This window comes from Phocoena sinus, chromosome 20 (assembly GCF_008692025.1).
Source record: "Phocoena sinus isolate mPhoSin1 chromosome 20, mPhoSin1.pri, whole genome shotgun sequence".
In the NCBI taxonomy this organism is placed as follows: domain Eukaryota; kingdom Metazoa; phylum Chordata; class Mammalia; order Artiodactyla; family Phocoenidae; genus Phocoena; species Phocoena sinus.
Genome location: NC_045782.1, coordinates 33032534 through 33051833, shown reverse-complemented (window position 1 = coordinate 33051833; position 19300 = coordinate 33032534). Strand labels below are relative to the sequence as shown.

General features: G+C 43.8%; 1 protein-coding gene across 1 annotated transcript in view; it reads left to right on the top strand.

Annotated features, from left to right (window-relative positions):
* The first annotated feature begins 10608 nt into the window (after nt 1-10608).
* The window catches only part of LOC116746130 (C-C motif chemokine 4), an 88554-nt gene continuing 79862 nt past the window's right edge, over nt 10609-19300 (top strand). The window contains exon 1 of the mRNA XM_032617410.1: nt 10609-10802. The gene's annotated coding sequence lies outside the window, so the exon portion shown is untranslated. The remainder of the gene's footprint in view (nt 10803-19300) is intronic.

Sequence of the window (19300 nt, the reverse complement as noted above, 5' to 3'; positions counted from 1 at the left end):
TCTCTTATTGATTTTCCTCTCCTCCACCACCAAGCATCATCGGTGACATTTAAGAATCACATCAGCTCTGTTTGCTACTTAGCTTGGCATAACCGAGGGAGCAGGCTGTGCATCTCCACTTCAGCTGCTCCAGCCTCTGCGGTCTTCCAGAGCTGATGATAACAACAGCCAATGCTTCTTGAACACTTACTGCACTCCAGGAACTGTGCTTTGGGCAGTTCCTTTGAGACGAGGTGTTTGCTACCTGAAGCACTCAGGATAATTATTTCACAATACTGCTTAGGACGCCTGCTAGCTTCTTCCCTTAGAGATACCAGATATCTTGTCATCTCTGCCTGTAAACACTGCTCTTGCCACATTCCAGTATCTGGGCTTGCACAACACGTTTATCTAGCATAAGCTGAGCTGCCCTATCCTATTACAAAGTTAGCATGTTTGAGCTAAGATGTCCCCTCGCTGGGGTAGCTCATCTTTTTTTCTCAGACCTGCACTTAGTCTACGGGAATTTTCTGCTGTTACGTTCAACTTTCCCCTCCCTCCTTTCTCATCACTCCATATGTTATGTGTCTGCATGCTGGGCAGGTCTTGAAATCTGGATGGTGTTCCATGCACAGGTCCCTTTTCAGGAGAGAGGCCTGAAGTTGTGGTTCTTCCCTGCATTGGTTGCTGTTCCTTGAGTTTCCAAGTGAAACCATCCCAGGTGTCTGGCCTCATCTGATGGATGTGTGGTGAGTAAGGAAGGTCCCTTGAGTTCAGGTTGTTGTCCCAAGCAAAGGTGAGGTAGTGATCTAGTTCTCTCTCAGGCCAGGTGCGCATCCCACTGGGAAAGGCATTCTGGGGTATGTGATCTTTCAACCCCTTCAGGGCCACAGAAGAGAGGCCTTGGGGCTGGAACACTTCCTTCCCAAGAGATAAAGCGCTGCACAGCTGTGCTGGGTTTATTGCCTCATGTGGGATTATCTCTCTGTGTTCTGGACTCAACGCGTGCACCTTTGTTTTGCCTAAGCGTGTACGACATAGGGCACCTGGCCAACCCTCCCACCACCTGTTCCCAGTGGGGAGGGAATGGGACCCTTCACTTGTAGCCCAAGAGGGGTTGCAGATCATTCTCCTAAGTTGGCTGCAAGATGGTACCCACTGCCTGTGGGGAGGAACGACACTCACCGTTGAAGCTCATCTTGCTCTGTCTCTCCTCTACGTGAGTAAAGTATTCCATCCAGCGCCTGTGTAAGTTGTGTCCTTTGTGGCAACTCTGGCACAAACCATGCCGTAGGTTGACATCCTGGGACAGCTGCTCCTGGTGGCAGACAACAGTTATCACCTGCCTAACACGTCCCAACTTTCAAAGTGCCAGGACTGGTACTCCTTTAAGACCCAGACAGGAGGGGACCATGCCTGGACCCCATGCTTTGGAGCATTCTTCATATCGCAAACACACACTAAATAAATTCATCAGAGAACACAAAGGAACCTCTGTCTCTTGGGATGTGGTACTCAGGGCTGGCCTGGCATGACCTTCAATACTAAACATCCACTCTTGGGACAAACACAGTTCATGACTCAAGGGAAGATGCTTTTCCACCTCTCCTGCCCTGTGTCTTTGAAAGGCTGTGAGTCCAAAGGCTGTGAAGGCTGATGGGTTGCCACTGCCAGCGCTGGAGGCTGACACCCCTTTGGACCGTGGGGAGGATTTGAACCACAGAAGCCTTTAGGTAAGAGAAAAGGTAAGCCAGCTAGCTTGTCAAAATCTTTCCTCGCAGATGGTATGAACACCATACGTTCTTGAAAAACAAGCAGTTCTTCCCCGGCGGTGCTCCATGTTCATGTTCTTGCTCGTTTTTGTGCTCCGGTCTGTGGCGATGCACTCCCAAACTAGGGCTGTGTATGCAGTAGCTTCACAGGGCTGCAATGTGAAGCAACTCGTTGTACTTTTAAATCTGTTTGTTCGCTCTTTTATAAAGTTCAAATACTGGCGCACCTGACATAGACGCCTCCTTATGGATTCTTACCCTGGGTCCCGTAAACGTTAGGGCAGGCCTGACCAGGACCCACAGAGACAGGTAGCTGGTGAGGTGACTCCTGGTCGACACCACTTCCTCTGTGTCCTTACTGTAAATATCTGTGTTTGGAAATAATCCGTGTGTACCTCTTCCACCCTTGTGTATGATCTTAAACAGACTCACTATTGTACATGGGAAAGCCTTTCTTTTTAAGTACTAAGGGGAATAAAAGATCCAACCCACATGTCTTCTTGTTTCTCCTGATGTCTACAAGACTGGGCCCACGCCCTCCTTAGAGAAACACGACAAATCCGAAGAATAGCATTCCATTCAAGAGTCCACAGCTTGGGCTTCCCTGGTGGCACAGTGATTGGGAATCCGCCTGCCAATGCAGGGGACACGGGTTCAATCCCTGATCCGGGAAGATCCCACAGGCCGCGGAGCAACTAAGCCCGTGTGCCACAACAACTGAGCCTGCGCCGTAGAGCCCGTGAGCCACAACTAATGAGCCCGCGTGCCCCAACTACTGAAGCCCGTGTGCCTAGAGCCCGTGCTCCGCAACAAGAGAAGCCACCGCAATGAGAAGCCTGCACACCGCAATGAAGAGTAGCCCCTGCTTGCTGCAACTAGAGAAAGCCCACGCACAGCAATGAAGACCCAATGCAGCCAAAAATAAATTAGAAAAAAAAAAAGAGTCCACAGCTGAAGTCTGTTTTATAATGTAGAACTGAAACTGCTCTGTGGTCACACATGGATGGGGGTCCTCAGATATCTTCTGACCATTTCCTGTATGCCTTGGTGATATCAAGTCAAATAAAGAGATTTCTGTTTTGTACAAAGCACTTCTCCTAACTCTAGCTTGGCTATTAGAGATTCGGTCTTGGTTTAAATATTTGACTTCTTCCTTCCTTTGGTAGCTTATGTACAAAAATGACTGCAATAAATCCCCCCACCCCGTATGCATACCCTTGGGAAGTTGTTTCCCATACTGACTCTGGTCTTGGCTATGTGACTTACTTTGGCAAATGAGACAGTAGAATGTGTGATGCAAACAGAGACTTGAAAAGTGCTGGCCCATTGAGACTTGTGCTAGTTTTCTGCTGGGAACCTTTATGCAATTATGTGTACCAGCCCATAGTAGCCTCTTGAAGGTTAAGCAACCACATGGAGAGCTGTCCCAGCTGAGAGGTCATCCTAGACCATTGAACCCCAGCTGAGTTGCCTCAGACCAGGAGAACCATCCGTCCAACCCACAGAATTGTGAGAAATAATAAATGCTGGCACTTAAAAGCAGTTTTAGATTCATAGCAAAACTGAGGGGAGGTATAGGGGTTTCCCTCATACCCCATACCCCCAAAAGGCACAGCCTCCGCCATTATCAATAGTCCCCACCAGAGTGGTACATTTGATACAATTGGTGAACCTAACAGTGACACATCATAATCACCCAAAGACCACAGTTTACATTGCAGTTCACTCTTGGTGTTGTACGTTCTGTGGGTTTGGACAAATGTATAGTTACGTGTATCCATCATTATGGTATCATAGACTATTTTCACTGTCCTAAAAATCCTCTGTGCTCTGCCTACTCATCTCCCCTTCCACCCACCTACCCCCAACCCGGCAATCACTGAGTTTTTACTGTCTCCATAGTTTTGCCTTTTCCAGAATGTCATATAGTTGGAATCATGCAGTATGCAACATTTTCAGATTGGCTTCTTTCACTTACTAATATGCTTGTAAGATTCCTCCCTGTCTTTTCACGGCTTGATACCTCATTTGCTTTAGGGCTGTCTGGAGGTACCACAGTTTATTTACCTGTTCACCTACTAAGGGACATCTTGGTTGCTTCTAAGTTTTGGCAATTATAAATAAAGCTACTATAAACATCTGTGTGCTGGTTTTTGTGTGGACATAAGTTTTCAACTCCTTTGGGTAAGTACCAAGGAGCATGATTGCTGGATCATTTGGTAAGAGTATGTTTAGTTTCGTAAGAAACCTCCAAGTTGTCTTCCAAAGTGGCTGTACCATTTTGCATCCCCACCAGCAATGAATGGGAGTTTCTGCTGTTCCGCATCCTTACCAGCCTTTGATGTTGTTATTTTTCCAGATTTTGGCCATTCTAGTAGGTGTGCAGAGGTATCTTGTGTTATGCTTGTTTATTTTTCTGTAAGATTTTTTGATGTGGACCATTTTTTAAAAAGTCTTTATTGAGTTCGTTACAATACTGCTGCTGTTTTATGATTTGGTGGGTTTTTTTTTTTTTTTTTTGGCTGTGAGGCATGTGGGATCTTAGCTCCCTCACCAGGGATCGAACCCACACCCCCTGCACTGGAAGGTGACGTCTCAACCACCGGACCACCAGCGAAGTCCCAATGCTTGTTTTAATCTACTAAATTTTAGGGTGATTTGTTATGAGGAAAAGCCAGCTGATAATTTCCTCTTTGGGCAATGAGACTGACTAATCTGTATAAGTTTCCTGAAAGTAAAAGTAATACTTCCTCATTCAAGAGGAGGCTTATTGCTTTTTGTTGTTACAGAGGTAAAACAAATAATATTAACTGTTAATCCTTTTTAAAGTGTACAATTTTAGTGGCATTTAATACATTCACAGTTTGTGTAACCATCACCTCTGTCTACTTCCAGAAGATTTTCACACCCCAAACAGGTATTTCCTACACCCAGTAAATAGTCACTTTCTTTCTCTCCTCCCCCAGCCCCTGGCAACCACTAGTCTGCATTCTGTCTCTACTGCATTTGCCTATTCCGGACGCTTCGTATATAATGGAATAATATTATATGTTGCCTTTTGTGTTTGGATCCTTTCATTTAATGTTTAATTCATGTTTTTAAGGTTCGTCCAGGTTGTAACAGGGATCGGTACTTAATTTTTTTTACAACTGAATAATATTCCATTGTATGACTATATCTCATATATTTTTAATTTTTATTCTATTTTATTTTATTTTATTTATTTATTTTTGGCTGCATTGGGTCTTTGCTGCTGCACTCGGGCTTTCTCTAGTTGCAGTGAGTGGGGGCTACTCTTCATTGTGGTGCATGGCTTCTCACTGTGGTGGCTTCTCTTGTTGCGGAGCACAGGCTCTAGGCGTGGAGGCTTCAGTAGTTGCAGCACACGGGCTCAGTAGTTGTGGCTCGCGGGCTCTAGAGTGCAGGCTCAGTAGTTGTGGCACGCAGGCTTAGTTGCTCTGCGGCATGTGGGATCTCCGGGCCAGGGATCAAACCCGTGTCCCCTGCATTGGGCAGGAAGATTCTTAACCACTGCGCCACCAGAGAAGTCTCTCATGTTGTTTATCCATTCATCATCTGGTGGACATTGGGTTGATTCATAATTTGTGGATAGTATGAATAGTGCTGCTATGAACATTATGTACACATAATTTATATGAAAATTATGTTCATAGATCAGGGTAATGGTGACTTCATGGAGTGAGTTAGATAGTTTTCCTTCCTCTTTATTTTCTGGAAGAGTTTGACATGTTAATTCGTCTTTCAGTGTTTGGTGGATTTCACCATTGAAGCTATGTGGTCCAGAGTTTTTCTTTGTTGGGAGATTTAGGCTTATTTCTTTTAATTAAGCTGGTACTGTTAAGAAGGCCTACTGTAAGTATGAGTAAAGATGGTTTTATTCTAGTTGGGGTGAAGATGAAGAGGATGAGAAGTCCCTGCCATCTAGAGCTGTGAGGCCTTAGGGCCCAGTGAGGATTTCAGAGGAAGGCAAGAGAGATCCCTTGATTAGAAGGAGGAGAAAAATTCATGAAAAGGATGGCATTTGAACTGGGTCTCAAAAATTGGACTGAGACTGTAACCAATTTTAAAAGGCAAAGAAAGAAGGAAGAACGTTCTAGTCAGAGGTAACTGCAAATAGTGGTAATAACAAAGAGTTGTAATAGGACACAAACCACTTAGTGTTTTGAAAATATTTTATCATTTTTTCCTCGTTACAACCCTGTATAATAGGTACAATCATCGTCCCCTTTTAGGGATGAGGATACGCAGGCACAGGGTAGTGAAGTAATTTGCTCACACGGCTAGAAAGGGGCAAAGCTGGGCTTCCAAACAAGGTCTCCTGATACGAGAGCTCACCCTTTCAGACAAAGGCGTGGAAATGATAAAATGTGATGCACGTTTTGGGTGTGTGCACACCACGCACATAATGTAGAAATGAGCACAAACGTTTAACGTGGTAATACTTTAAGACAATTCCTTAAAGTAGATCAATACTTTAAGACCAAGAGGTGTTTTTTTGTTTGTTTGTTTTTTAGAAAAAATAAAGTAGGGAGATTTACATCTGTTTATTTTCTTTCCAGCAACCTTCTTCTTCTGGAAGCTCTGTCCTCCTTCTCTGAGGGAACTTCTCTGCCCATGCAGCTGTTAGTCCCACGGGGCTCTTGTCAATCCTTTGTCTCAGGTGGGGACCCACCTCCCAAGCCCAGCAGCTGTGGTCCTTCCTCAGTAGTTCTCAGCTTATAAGGAAGGGGGGAGGCAGATCTGTTGGCGGGGAGGGGGTCCTGTGGTGGTCTTGGGGCATCTGCAGAAGAGCAAGTGGAGTCAGCCCCACAGTGCTGAGGAGTCCTTTGCCCTGGGACTCGTTTTCCCTGAGCCACCCTGGCATTTGATCTTTTTGAGTATTTGGGGACAGAAGCCAATAAGCTATTTTTGTTTTTCTCTAGGACATTTAATGTGGGCTTTCTGTCACATGGGACTAAAAGTAAAGGAGCTTCCATCCCCGGCTCCTGGACTCCTTCTTGCGTCCTGCTCAGGGTTCTGACCTGCCCGCCTTCACTTCTAAGCTCCTGACCTGTCAGAGGCCCAAATGAAACCACACAAATTCTTGATGTGTCCAGCACAGTTTGATGGAATGGCCCTTTGCGCTTCCTGCAAGGCTCTGCTACCAAATAGACCCTAAGGCCTGGAGCCCCTGGCTTCTTGGGGCCCTGGAGGGCTGGGAGTCAGGGCAAAGTTTGGAAGAGAACAGAATCCAGCACAGTGAGTGAGAGCTGAAAGAAAGTGATATTGGGGTTAAATCCAGAGCAGGACAATTCCCAAGCTCTGGCTGAGGTGAGGGGGGTGGGGTAGTATAATAGGGAAGAACAAATCTGACTCCATATTTGTACTGTTTCTTTTACTTTGACCTTTGTATTCTATTGGTTTTGCTACAAGTTAAGAATGTTGCCTATAGCCTGAAATATACAGGATAGCCCATTCTCAAGGCTCTGACCTTTAAGGTGTAACACTTTCCATTCATATAGAGATAAAAATTTTCAGAACAAAGAATAACGTTTGTCCTGTTGACGGTTTACCTGACCTATGTGGACAGCCGCAAGGACAGAGGATTCCAACACCAGGAAGTTGGCAACAACCAACCACACCCCCTCCCCTTTTACTAAAAAAGAAGCCTGAATTCTAACTTAGGTAAGATGGTTCTTTGAGACGTTAGTCCACCATCTTCTTGGTCTGCTGGCTTTCCAAATAAAGTCACTATTCCTTGCCCCAACACCTCATCTCTAGATTTATTGGTCTGTCGTGTGGCGAGCAGTACAAGCTTGGACTCGGTAACAGTAGGAGGGGCCTCGGGCACCTGCTTTTCCTGCACCCTGAGCTGGGATGCCCCAATTGCTTTGGGGCAGAGGATAGAAGTCTTAAAAGAGTTTGGCACAAACTGTGTGGGATTTTTTGAGAGATGGAAGAGAGAGAGTATGGTCAGGTCAGCCACTAGTTCTGCCCTGAGAAGGGTGGTATGAGGCTGAGCTGTGTCCACTAGGACGCTGAGACCTGCTTCTCTGTCCCTGGGAATGTCGGGGAAAGGGAGGAGGGGGAGGTGGCAAGACCCTGGAGCGGGTATGGCCTGGCCCCTTTTCTGGATGCCTCTCCCTCCTCCTCTTTTCATTTATTCTTTTCCTCCTCTGCTAACTCCTCTTTCTTTCAGACCCTCCCCAAGGCTGGACTATGCCCAGAGTGGGCCACAAACAGGGCAAGACTGTCCTCCCTGCAATAGGGATGGGTTCACCACCATTTCCCAGTCCCCGAGATCTCAGGAAGATGCTGGGACAGGAAGGGGAGGTCTGTCTGTATGCAGCCGAGCCTTGATCATGAAGCAGGAAAACTAGATTTGCCCTTGTTTCTGCTTCTGAAGGCTGTGTGACCCCCAGACAGGGACACTTACCTTTTCTGGTGCCTCTTCCTTGAAACTGCAAATAATACCAGATGGGGCATTGTATGGGGGTATTGGGATATGGGGTTCATGTCTATTGACGTAGCTGATTGCTAAGATTCCAACCTTCGGGCAATACAGGCAGATGATATTATTGTTATTGTTGTTGTTGTTTGTTATTATTCTGTTACAGATGAAGAACCTGAGACTCAGGGAGCCTAATGACTCACAGAAGGCCACAAGCAGCAGAGCTTCTAGACTGGAAGCTCCCCGAGGGCAGACGACCGTGTCTCTGCCACACTGTATCCCAGCATGTTGAGAGATAGGTGGCACAGAGCGGGGTCTCAAAAAATCATTGAGCACGTTAAGTAAATGGATGATTGATGAATGAATGTGCCAGGTTGAAACCTAAGTTTGTCTGATTCTAAAGCCTATGATTGTTCTATTATGTCTTATCTATATGATAATAATTATTTAGCAATAGTTATTATTAATTCCTTACTATGGGCAGGGCTGGAACTTGGGAATGGTTAGTGAGGGTACTGACCTTGAGCACAAAATTTAAGGGGGCACCAAAAAAAAAAAAAAAACCTCAGTAATCAACATAAATAACATTTTAATAAAATGTCAAAATTTTAAATAAAGACAGGATCAGTAACAGTTACTATGCCAAGCCATATTGGAGCCTGAGGCAAAAGGAAAAATCAGCGTGAGCTTTCTGTAAGAACATCTACTTGTTTGTCTGTCCATCTATCCATCTATATATACATATTTACCAAGTGCCTACCATTTGCCAGGCCTTCTGCTTGGCACCAAGAATACCACAAAGAATCAAAAGATCGTGGTCCCTGTTCTCCTGGAGACAAACATTAAATAAATAATCACAAAGTAGCTAGATACTTATACATTGGAATAACAAACACACATGGAAAGGAATATATTGGGAGCTCAGAGAATGCCTCTCTGATAAGAGAACATCTGAGCAGTGTTAGGTAGGTTGAAAAGCAAGGAAGACAGGAATACAGGTAAGGGAAATAGCTTGTGCAAAGGTCCTGAGGCAGGAAGTCCTAGCACATATCAGGAACTGAGTGTGGCTGGAACCCTGAGAGACAGGGGGAAGGGAGTTCCTGATGGGGCTGGAGAGGGGGCAGGAGTCAGATTGCACAGGCAACACCAGGCCTTGTTATGGAGATGAGGTTTATCCTGAGGACAACACAAAGCCTTTGGTGTGTTTTAAACAGGGAAAGCGTGATCAGTTTTACATTTTTGGGGAGCTCACTCTGAGTGGTTTGTGAAGAATGGTTTCAGGGATGCCAACGGTGGAGACACCAGTTAGGAGGTTGCTGCAGTCCCTCCAGGTGAAAATGATCAGGCTGGACTCAGCCATGGCCATGGGAAGGAGGAGGTTGATGATGGCAGTGATTGGCTGGGACGCCCAGCTCATCTGCCTAAGTCGGGGTGGGGTCGGGTCTCCGGACGAAGGGCTGCTTACTGTGGTGAGGAAGCCTGGAGGAGCAGCAGGTCTGCGTTGCCAGGTAGGCAAGAGCCATGACTCAGTTCCCTCAGAATGGGTCACTCAGATACCAGATGGGCATAGCCACCCACAGCAGTGGCTTAGTGTTAATTGGGCAGGCCATCCTCTTAGAGTTTGTCCAATAAGAACACTTACTTCAAAGACCTAGCCTCAGGTTCATGCCCCGGTCCAGGAAGAGCCCACATGCTGCGGAGCGGCTGGGCCCGTGAGCCATGGCCGCTGAGCCTTGCGCAGTCCGGAGCCTGTGCTCCGCAACGGGAGAGGCCGCAACAGTGAGAGGGGCCCGCGTACCGCCAAAAAAAAAAAAAGAGACCTAGCCTCACTGGGTCTCAGTACCCTCATCCAGAAATGGGAACCTATGTCAAGTGTTGGGGCGGGGGTGTTCAACTGAGGTGTCATCCATAGAGCACCTCACACAATACCTGGCACAGAGTAGTGCTCTGCAAATCTAAGCCCTTTTTCTCCCTCCTGTGACAGGTGTCTCCCCTTCCTGGTGGGCCAGGTGGCAATGGGCTGTCTGTAGGATTACAAGTCTCCGGTTTTGTTAGCACCCCTGGATGCCTTCTTCCCTTGCTAAGCCCAATCTACCTGTTGGCCCTGCAAACATCAGACCTTTCCCTGTGCCCAAGAGTTCCCAACCCCATTCTCCCCTGCCCTCCCTTCCATCCTTCCTGGAAGGCTCAGGTGGCCCCAAAGCCTGGAAGCTACCAGGTGTTCTCACTTCGTCACTTCGTGATCATCACTTCGTGGATGATTCCTGACTTTTGGTTTTGGCCTTTCAACCCCTGTTAAAATGCTCTGGTTAGTTACTCCCACTTTAGTATGAAAAGAGGCTCAGAGACCTGATTCAGGATGGCCTCTGATGAGAAAAAAATTAAAGGCACTGGGCAACTAAGGATTAGGGCTGTGGAGATGCCCTAAAAGGGCCTAAAGGAGAAAGCTGAGGACAATAGAGGCAGACTTTGCTCATTTCCTGATTTTTCCCTTTTTTCAGATTGGGCAACCTCCTTCCTCTCCCCAAAGACATGTCAAAAAAGATGGTAAATACTACTCATACCGGCATGATACCACCTTGATACAGATTCACAAGAAGGTACTTGTAATTTTTAAATCCCTGAATTCCCATTGAAGGTATTGAAGGTGGGGGGATTCGTTACTAAATTGTTTTATTTCATCATTTGACAGATGAGTAAAATAACGTTATGTGTTTCTGCTGGGTTTGCAAAGTTCTCTGGATCCTCCCGGGTGTAATCTGAAACTGGCCTCTATACTTGGAGGGCAGGGAGAGGAATGAAGAGAGAGGCGGCTGCTCCAGATTGGTTGATGGCAGGTTTAAAAGCAAGGGAGGGACTTCCCTGGCGTCCAGTGGTTAGGACTCCGGGCTTCCACTGCAGGGGGCGCGGGTTCATCCCTTGTCAGGCAACTAGGATCCCGCATACCATGAGGGGTGACCAGTAAAATAAAATAAAACTCAATAAAAAGCGAGAGAATGTATGCATGAGGCTCGTCTTGGACGCTGCAAGATAGTAGATCTCTGCACCTGCCCGGCCAGAATCTTAGAAGTTTCTATAGAGGCCGTAACTGGGCTCAGGCACAGGCACCATGCAGATGGTCTTAACACCACCTTAGTCTCTCAAGGCTGCATCCTTGGGGAGCTTCTGGGAGCAAGGAAGTGAAGCTGAATGCACATTCCAAGGACAGAGGAAGGGGGTGAGCAGCCTCTGATCACCCAGGTCCAGCTTGCAGGTCAAACTCAAGGTCAAATCCTCTCAAGGACCTCCCCCTACACTCCACCCCTAGTGACCATGGACCAGCTCTGACAATCTCACATTCCCCCCTTCTTCCTCAAGGTCCTGAGAACCAAACCAAGGGGTTTCACTAGCACGGAAGTGGATCCTTCTTGGCCGCTATCAGGCTACATTGGAGGCAGATGCCTCAGCAACGATACAGGCACATGCAAGAGAAGCACAGGTTAAGACAATAATTCCCCAAATCAGTGGCAGCTTTTCCCACAAGAGCCCACTGTTCGGAACCACTGATTTTGGGGGTTGGGGTCACTCAGAGCGTGACTGTGTCCTCATGTGATTTAATAAAGACAACACAGTAGCAGACAGAAGACTCACCAGGTATGAACACACAACATTCTGCTTGGCTAATGGCACAGGTGCCTCTCTGGCAAGCAGTGATGATGTCCAAGGCCCATCCTATGTTGGGAGACAGCTTTTCTCATTAGAGGACATGTCAGGGTTCAGTAAGAACAGGCTTTGTTGCCTTCATTCAGGGCTTGCTGGGGGATTTGATAAGGGCCTCCGTGTGTGCTACAGTGTCCTCAGGCTGATGGAGGGGACGAAGATGGCGGCCAAATGATGGTACTGGTGGGAAACAGAACGTGTGTCCCCGTGCGTCCGTCGAGGAGAGGGAGGTGGCAGCTTTAGGAACTTGACCTGGTTGTGCGCACCAATTCATCTTGGCCAGGGGAGGCAGCACTGTCAGGTGTGAGGAGATGGACTGGGGGCAGGACAGGCCAGACCAGGACCCCAGGCTAGGGCATCAGCTTCCTGATTGCCAGGGGGTGTCAGTGCCTTCTGAGTTGGAACATGGAACAATGAGGACTGCCTCAGGTTCTTGCAGGTGAAACCCAAATGTCTTTCCACCTATCCTGACCCCACAAGGGCTTGTTTCATGATCATATCTACCCCTTGGCTTCCCTTTGTCCAAGCCTTAGGGTTAATCCCTTTAGAACAGCCGGTCAGTGCAAAGGGTTAACAACCAGGACTCATGAGCTCACCAGCCAAACTGCTCTGAGTGCAGCCCACTGGCTGCTGTGGTTCATTTCTTCCTGAGAGGCTCTCTGTGGACGAGGGCTGTGTACACCCCTAAGAGCTGTTGCTCTGTGGGGTTATGGCTTTTTTTGTCCTCTTAGCGTAAAGCCTTGAGCTCCATCCAAGTTGTTGTGTGTAATTAATTATTTGTTTCTTTATGGCTGTGGCTGGTAGTATTCCACGGTATGGATGTACTAGTCTATTTAAGCATTCACCCATTGAAGGACATTTGGACTATTTCCAGTTTTGGGTTATTACAAGTAAAGCTGCTCTGAATAACTGTGTAGTTTTTAAGACTGATTTTAGCCTCATCAATAGCCTTGTCTCTCCCTATATAAATAACTTGGCCTAAAATGTCCCACAGAGAAAAACCCAACCCCCCCCAAAAAAAACAAAAAAACAAAGCCCTAGGAAAATCAACCTTCTGTCCTCTGCTAATAATAAAGTTAAATGTATCAAATCAAAAATCTTCAAGAAAAGTATATAAGCTCTTGATCTTTTCTTATGAGTCAGATATTCAACTTTCCATTAGGCGGAATTTAGGGTGAAACCCCAACTGAAAACCTATTTTTTTCTCTCAAAATTGTGATTCACAAATGAGGTTGACAACCAGGTGCTGGGGTAGCATTTACCATCAGTTGATTTATTTGTGGATTGATTGACCAGCTGACTAACAAGTGCTTACTGAGAGCCTACGAAAGCCCAGGGCAAGACAATTAGGAATAGTGGTAAGCAAAATGGAGATGTGTTCTCATGGCAGCCAGATAGTGAAGAAATAACCACACAAATAGTCTCAAATTATAAAATGTGATAAGTGATCTGAAGAAAAAGCCCAGGATGGTCTATAAGAGAATAGGAAATCCTAAATTGGGTTTGGGGGCAAGGGAGTTCCCTCCTAGGTATTGCCATTTTGGCTACGATCTGCATAGTGAGAGTGCTAGGGACAGAATAGGAGGAAAAGCACTCCAAGAAGAACGTTGAGAAAAACTGAAGGAGTTTGAAATGAACTGCCTTCTTCCAAAAAAATAAAAGGTTGCTGGGTGTCTTCTCTAGGGTCCTCTTCTGGATGATCTGATTTTGAAAGGGCTTGTACCTTTCATTGTCTTTGCATTGTTTTAGGACCTAGTAAATTGTAGAAAACTTATAGCCACGCATATAATCCTTATCTACAGAACTGCAAATGAATTTTGTCTGGTGGAATACCATTGATTATTGCCCTGTGTATATTGACCAAATTTGCATCTATTTGTAAATTTACTTCAGCTTTCCTCATTACTAATAAATGTGTATGTTGTTTGCATTCTCCATTAAGTTACTTTTCATGTGTGGTATAAGGAAAGGTCCAGCCTCATTCTTTTGCATATGGGTATACGGTTGGTCCAACACTATTTGTTGACAAGACTATTCTTTCCCCATCGAGTTGATCTGGCACTGTAAATGAATTAAAGAAGGAGGCCATTAGACTGAGGTAGTTCTAATATCTTAGCTGCCTATATAAGCAAACCAAATCTAAGCCTATAAGTGCTTCAAGGTTAAGAAATTGAAACTTAAGGAAAACCAATCACAAACAGCCAACTAGGGTTTCCCAAATAAGGCAATGGCTTAAGCTAGAGCCAATCAAATAATTTCCTTGTTTTGCTTTTGCCTTTTCTCTATAAAAGCCTTTCCCCCAGTTCCTGTTGGTGGAGCACTGCTAACCACTTGTGGTTTGATGCTGCCCACTTCTAGTTGATTTTTGCTCAAATAACTCCTAAAATGTTTAATATGACTCAGTTTATCTTTTAATAGCACCCTCGTCAATAATCATTTGGCCATAAATGTAAGGGTTTATTTCTAGACTCTCAATTCCATTTTATTTATCTATATGTTTATCCTAATACCAGTACCATACTGTCTTGATTAGCTTTGTAGTTTGTTTTGAAGTCAAGAATTGTGAATGCTCCAACTTTGTTTTTCTTTTTCAAGATTTTTTTTTCTTTTGCTATTCTTGGTCTCTTGTATTTCCATACAAATTTTATGATCAACTTGTTATTTTCTGCAATAGAACTACCTCAGATTTCGATAGCAATCACACTGAATCTATAGATGAATTTGGGGAGTATTACTAACTTAACAATATTAAATCTTCCAATCCGTGAACATGGGATATCTTTCCATTTATTCAGCTTATTTCTAATTTCTTTCAATGATGTTTTGTAGTTTTCAGTGTACAAGTCTTGCATTTGTTTTGTTAAATTTATTCCTAAGTATTTTATTCTTTTTGAGGCTATTATAAGTGCAATTGTTTCCTTTCTTTCTTTTTTTAGCATCTTTATTGGAGTATAATTGCTTTACAATGGTGTATTAGTTTCTGCTTTATAACAAAGTGAATCAGCTATACGTATACATATATCCCCATATCTCCTCCCTCTTGTGTCTCCCTCCCACCCTCCCTATCCCACCCCTCTAGGTGGACACAAAGCACCAAGCTGATCTCCCTGTGCTATGTAGCTGCTTCCCACTAGCTAGCTATTTTACATTTGGTAGTGTATATATGTCCATGCCACTTTCTCACTTTGTCCCAGCTTCCCCTTCCCCCTCCCCATGTCCTCAAGTCCATTCTCTACATCTGCGTCTTTATTCCTGTCCTGCCCCTAGGTTCTTCAGAACCATTTTTTTTTTTTTAGATTCCATATATATGTGTTAGCATACGGTATTTGTTTTTCTCTTTCTGACTTACTTCACTCTGTATGACAGTCTCTAGGTCCATCTAGCTTGCTACAAATAACTCAATTTCATTTCTTTTTATGGTTGAGTAATATTCCATTGTATATATATGTCACATCTTCTTTATCCATTCATCTGTCAATGGACACTTAAGTTGCTTCCATGTACTGGCTATTGTATATAGAGCTGCAGTGAACATTGTGGTACATGACTCTTTTTGAATTATTTTTTTCTCAGGGTATATGCCCAGTAGTGGGATTGCTAGGTCATATGGTAGTTCTATTTGTAGTTTTTTAAGGGACCTCCTTACTGTTCTCCACAGTGGCTGTATCAATTTACATTCCCACCAACAGTGCAAGAGGGTTCCCTTTTCTCCACACCCTCTCCAGCATTTATTGTTTGTAGATTTTTTGATGATGGCCATTCTGACTGGTGTGAGGTGGGTCTTCATTGTGGTTTTGATTTGCATTACTCTAATAATTAGTGACGTTGAGCATCTTTTCATGTGTTTGTTGGCCATCTGTATGTCTTTGGAGAAATTTCTATTTAGGTCTTCCACCCATTTTTTGATTGGGCTGTTTGTTTGTTTTTTGGCTGTGTTGGGTTTCATTGCTCTACGTGGGCTTTCTCTAGTTGTGGTGAGCAGGGGCTACTCTTTGTTGCGGTGTGCAGGCTTCTTATTTGCAGTGGCTTCTCTTGTTGCACAGCAGGGGCCCTAGAGTGCTCAGGCTTCAGTAGTTGAAGTGCATGGGCTCTAGGGCGTGTGGGCTTCAGTAGTTGTGGCTCAAAGGCTCTGGAGTGCAGGCTCAGTAGTTGCGGCGCATGGGCTTAGTTACTCCACAGCATGTGGGATTTTCCCGGACCGGGGATCAAACCTGTGTCTCCTGCATTGGCAGGCAGATTCTTAACCACTGTGCCACCAGGGAATTCTGGGTTGTTTGTTTTTTTAATATTGAGCTGCATAAGCTGTTTGTACATTTTGGAGATTAATCCCTATCAGTTGCTTCATTTGCAAATATTTTCTTCCATTCTGAGGGTTGTCTTTTCGTCTTCTTTTTTTTTAATTTATTCATTTATTTATTTGGCTGCATTGGGTCTCAGTTGTGGCAGGATCTTCGTTGCAGCACGTGGGATCTTCTTTGTAGCCTGTGGGCTCAGTTGCGGTGTGTGGGCTGTCTAGTTGTGGCACATGGGCTCTAGAGCACATGGGCTCAGTAGTTGCAGTGCTTGGGCTTAGTTACCCTGCGGCATGTGGCATCTTAGTCCCCAACTATGGATCGAACCTGTGTCCCCTGCATTGGAAGGCAGATTCTTAACCACTGGACCACCAGGGATGTCCCTGTCTTTTTGTCTCGTTTATGGTTTCCTTTGCTGTGCAAAAGCTTTTCAGTTTAATTAGGTCCCATTTGTTTATTTTTGTTTTTATTCTCATTACTCTAGGAGGTGAGTCAAAAAAGATCTTGCTGCGATTTATGTCAAAGAGTGTTCTGCCTATGTTTTCCTCTAAGAGTTTTATAGTGTCTGGCCTTACATTTAGGTCTTTAATCCATTTTGAGTTTATTTTTGTGTATGGTGTTAGGGAGTATTCTAATTTTATTCTTTTACATGTAGCTGTCCAGTTTTCCCAGCACCACTTATTGAAAAGGCTGTATATTCTGGCCTCCTTTATCATAGATTAAGTGACCATAGGTGTGTGGGTTTACCTCTGGGCTTTCTTTCTTGTTCTGTTGATATTTATTTCTGTTTTTGTGCCAGTACCATACTGTCCTGATTACTGTAGCCCTGTAGTATAGTTTGAAGTCAGAGAGCCTGATTCCTCCAGCTCCGTTTTTTTCCCTCAAGATTGCTTTTGTTATTCGAGGTCTTTTGTGTTTCCATACAAATTGTAAAATTTTTGTTCTAGTTCTGTGAAAAATGCCATTGATAATTTGATAGGGATTGCATTGACTCTGTAGATTGCTTTGGGTAGTATAGTCATTTTCACAATCTTGATTCTTCCAATCCCAGAACATGGTATATCTCTCCATCTGTTTGTGTTATCTTTGATTTCTTTCATCAGTATCTTATAGTTTTCTGTGTACAGGTCTTTTGCCTTCTCAGATAGGTTTATTCCTAGGTATTTTATTCATTTTGTTGCAGTGGTGAATGAATGGCATTGTTTCCTTAATTTCTCTTTCTGATCTTTCGTTGTTAGTGCATAGGAATGCAAGAGATTTCTGTGCATTAATTTTGTATCCTGCAACTTTACCAAATTCATTGATTAGCTCTAGTAGTTTTCTGGTGGCATCTTTAGGATTTTCTGTGTATAGTATCATGTCATCTCCAAACAGTGACAGTTTTACTTCTTCTTTTCCAATTTAGATTCCTTTTATTTCTTTTTCTTCTCTGATTGCTGTGGCTAGGACTTCCAATACTATTGCAAATAAGAGTGGCAAGAGTGGACATCCTTGTTTTGTTCCTGATTTTAGAGGAAATGTTTTCACTTTTCACCATTGAGAATAATGTTTGCTGTGGGTTTGTCATATACAGCCTTTATTATGTTGAGGTAGGTTCCCTCTATGTCCCTTTCTGGAGAGTTTTTGTCATAAATTCGTGTTGAATTTTCTTGAAAGCTTTTTCTGCATCTATTGAGATGGTCATATGGTTTTTATTCTTCAATTTGCTATATTGAAGAATCCTTGCATCCCTGAGCTAAATCCCACTTGATCATGGTGTATGATCCTTTTAGTGTGTTGTTGGATTTGGTTTGCTAGTATTTTGTTGAGGATTTTGGGGTCTATGCTCATTAGTGATATTGGCCTGTAATTTTCTTTTTTTGTGATATCTTTGTCTGGTTTGGTATCAGGGTGATAGTGGCCTTGAAGAATGAGTTTGAGAGTGTTCCTCCCTCTGCAATTTTTTGGAAGAATTTGAGAAGGGTAAGTGTTAGCTCTTCTCTAAATGTTTGATAGAATTCACCTGTGAAGCCATCTGGCCCTGGATTTTTGTTTGTTGAAAGATTTTTAATGACAGTTTCAATTTCATTACTTGAGTTTGGTCTCTTCACATTTTCTATTTCTTCCTGGCTCAGTCCTGGAAGTTTGTACCTTTCTAGGAATTTGTCCATTTCTTCCAGGTTGTCCATTTTATTGCCATAGAGTTGCTTGTAGTAGTCTCTTAGGATGCTTTGTATTTCTGTGATGTCAGTTGTAACTTCTCCTTTTTCATTTCTAATTTTATTGATTTGAGTCCTCTCCCTTTTTTCTTGATGAGTCTGGCTAAAGGTTTATTAATTTTGTTTATCTTCCCAAAGAGCCAGCTTTTAGTTTTATTGATCTTTGCTATTGTTTTTGTTTGTTTATTTCTATTTCATTTATTTCTGCTCTGATCTTTATGATTTCTTTCCTTCTATTAACTTTGGGTTTTGTTTGTATTTCTTTCTCTAGTTGCTTTAGGTGTAAGGTTCGGTTGTTTTTTTGAGATTTTTTGTTTGTTTGTTTCCTGAATTATATTGCTATAAAGTTCCCTCTTAGTACTGCTTTTGCTGCATCCCATAAGTTTTGTGTTTTTGTGTTTTCATTGTCATTTTTTTCTAGGTCTTTTTTGATTTCCTCTGATTTCTTCAGTGATCTCTTGGTTATTTAGTAGCATATTGTTTAGCCTCCATGTGTTTGCGATTTTTACAGGGTTTTTTTTCCCGGTAATTGATTTCTAATCTCTTAGCGTTGTGGTCGAAAAAGATACTTGATACGATTTCAATTTTCTTAAATTTTCTGAGGCCTGATTTGTGACCCAAGATGTGATCTATCCTGGAGAATGCTCTGTGTGCACTTGAGAAGAAAGTGTATTCTGCTGCTTTCAGATGGAATGTCCTATAAATATCAATTAGGTCTATCTGGTCTAGTGTGTCATTTAAGGATTGAGTTTCCCTTATTAATTTTCTGTCTGGATGCTGTATCCATTGATGTAAGTGGAGTGTTAAAGTCCCGCCCTATTACTGTGTTATTGTTGATTTCCCCTTTTATGGATGTTTGCATTTGCCTTACGTATTGAGGTGCTGCTATGTTGGGTGCATAAATATTTA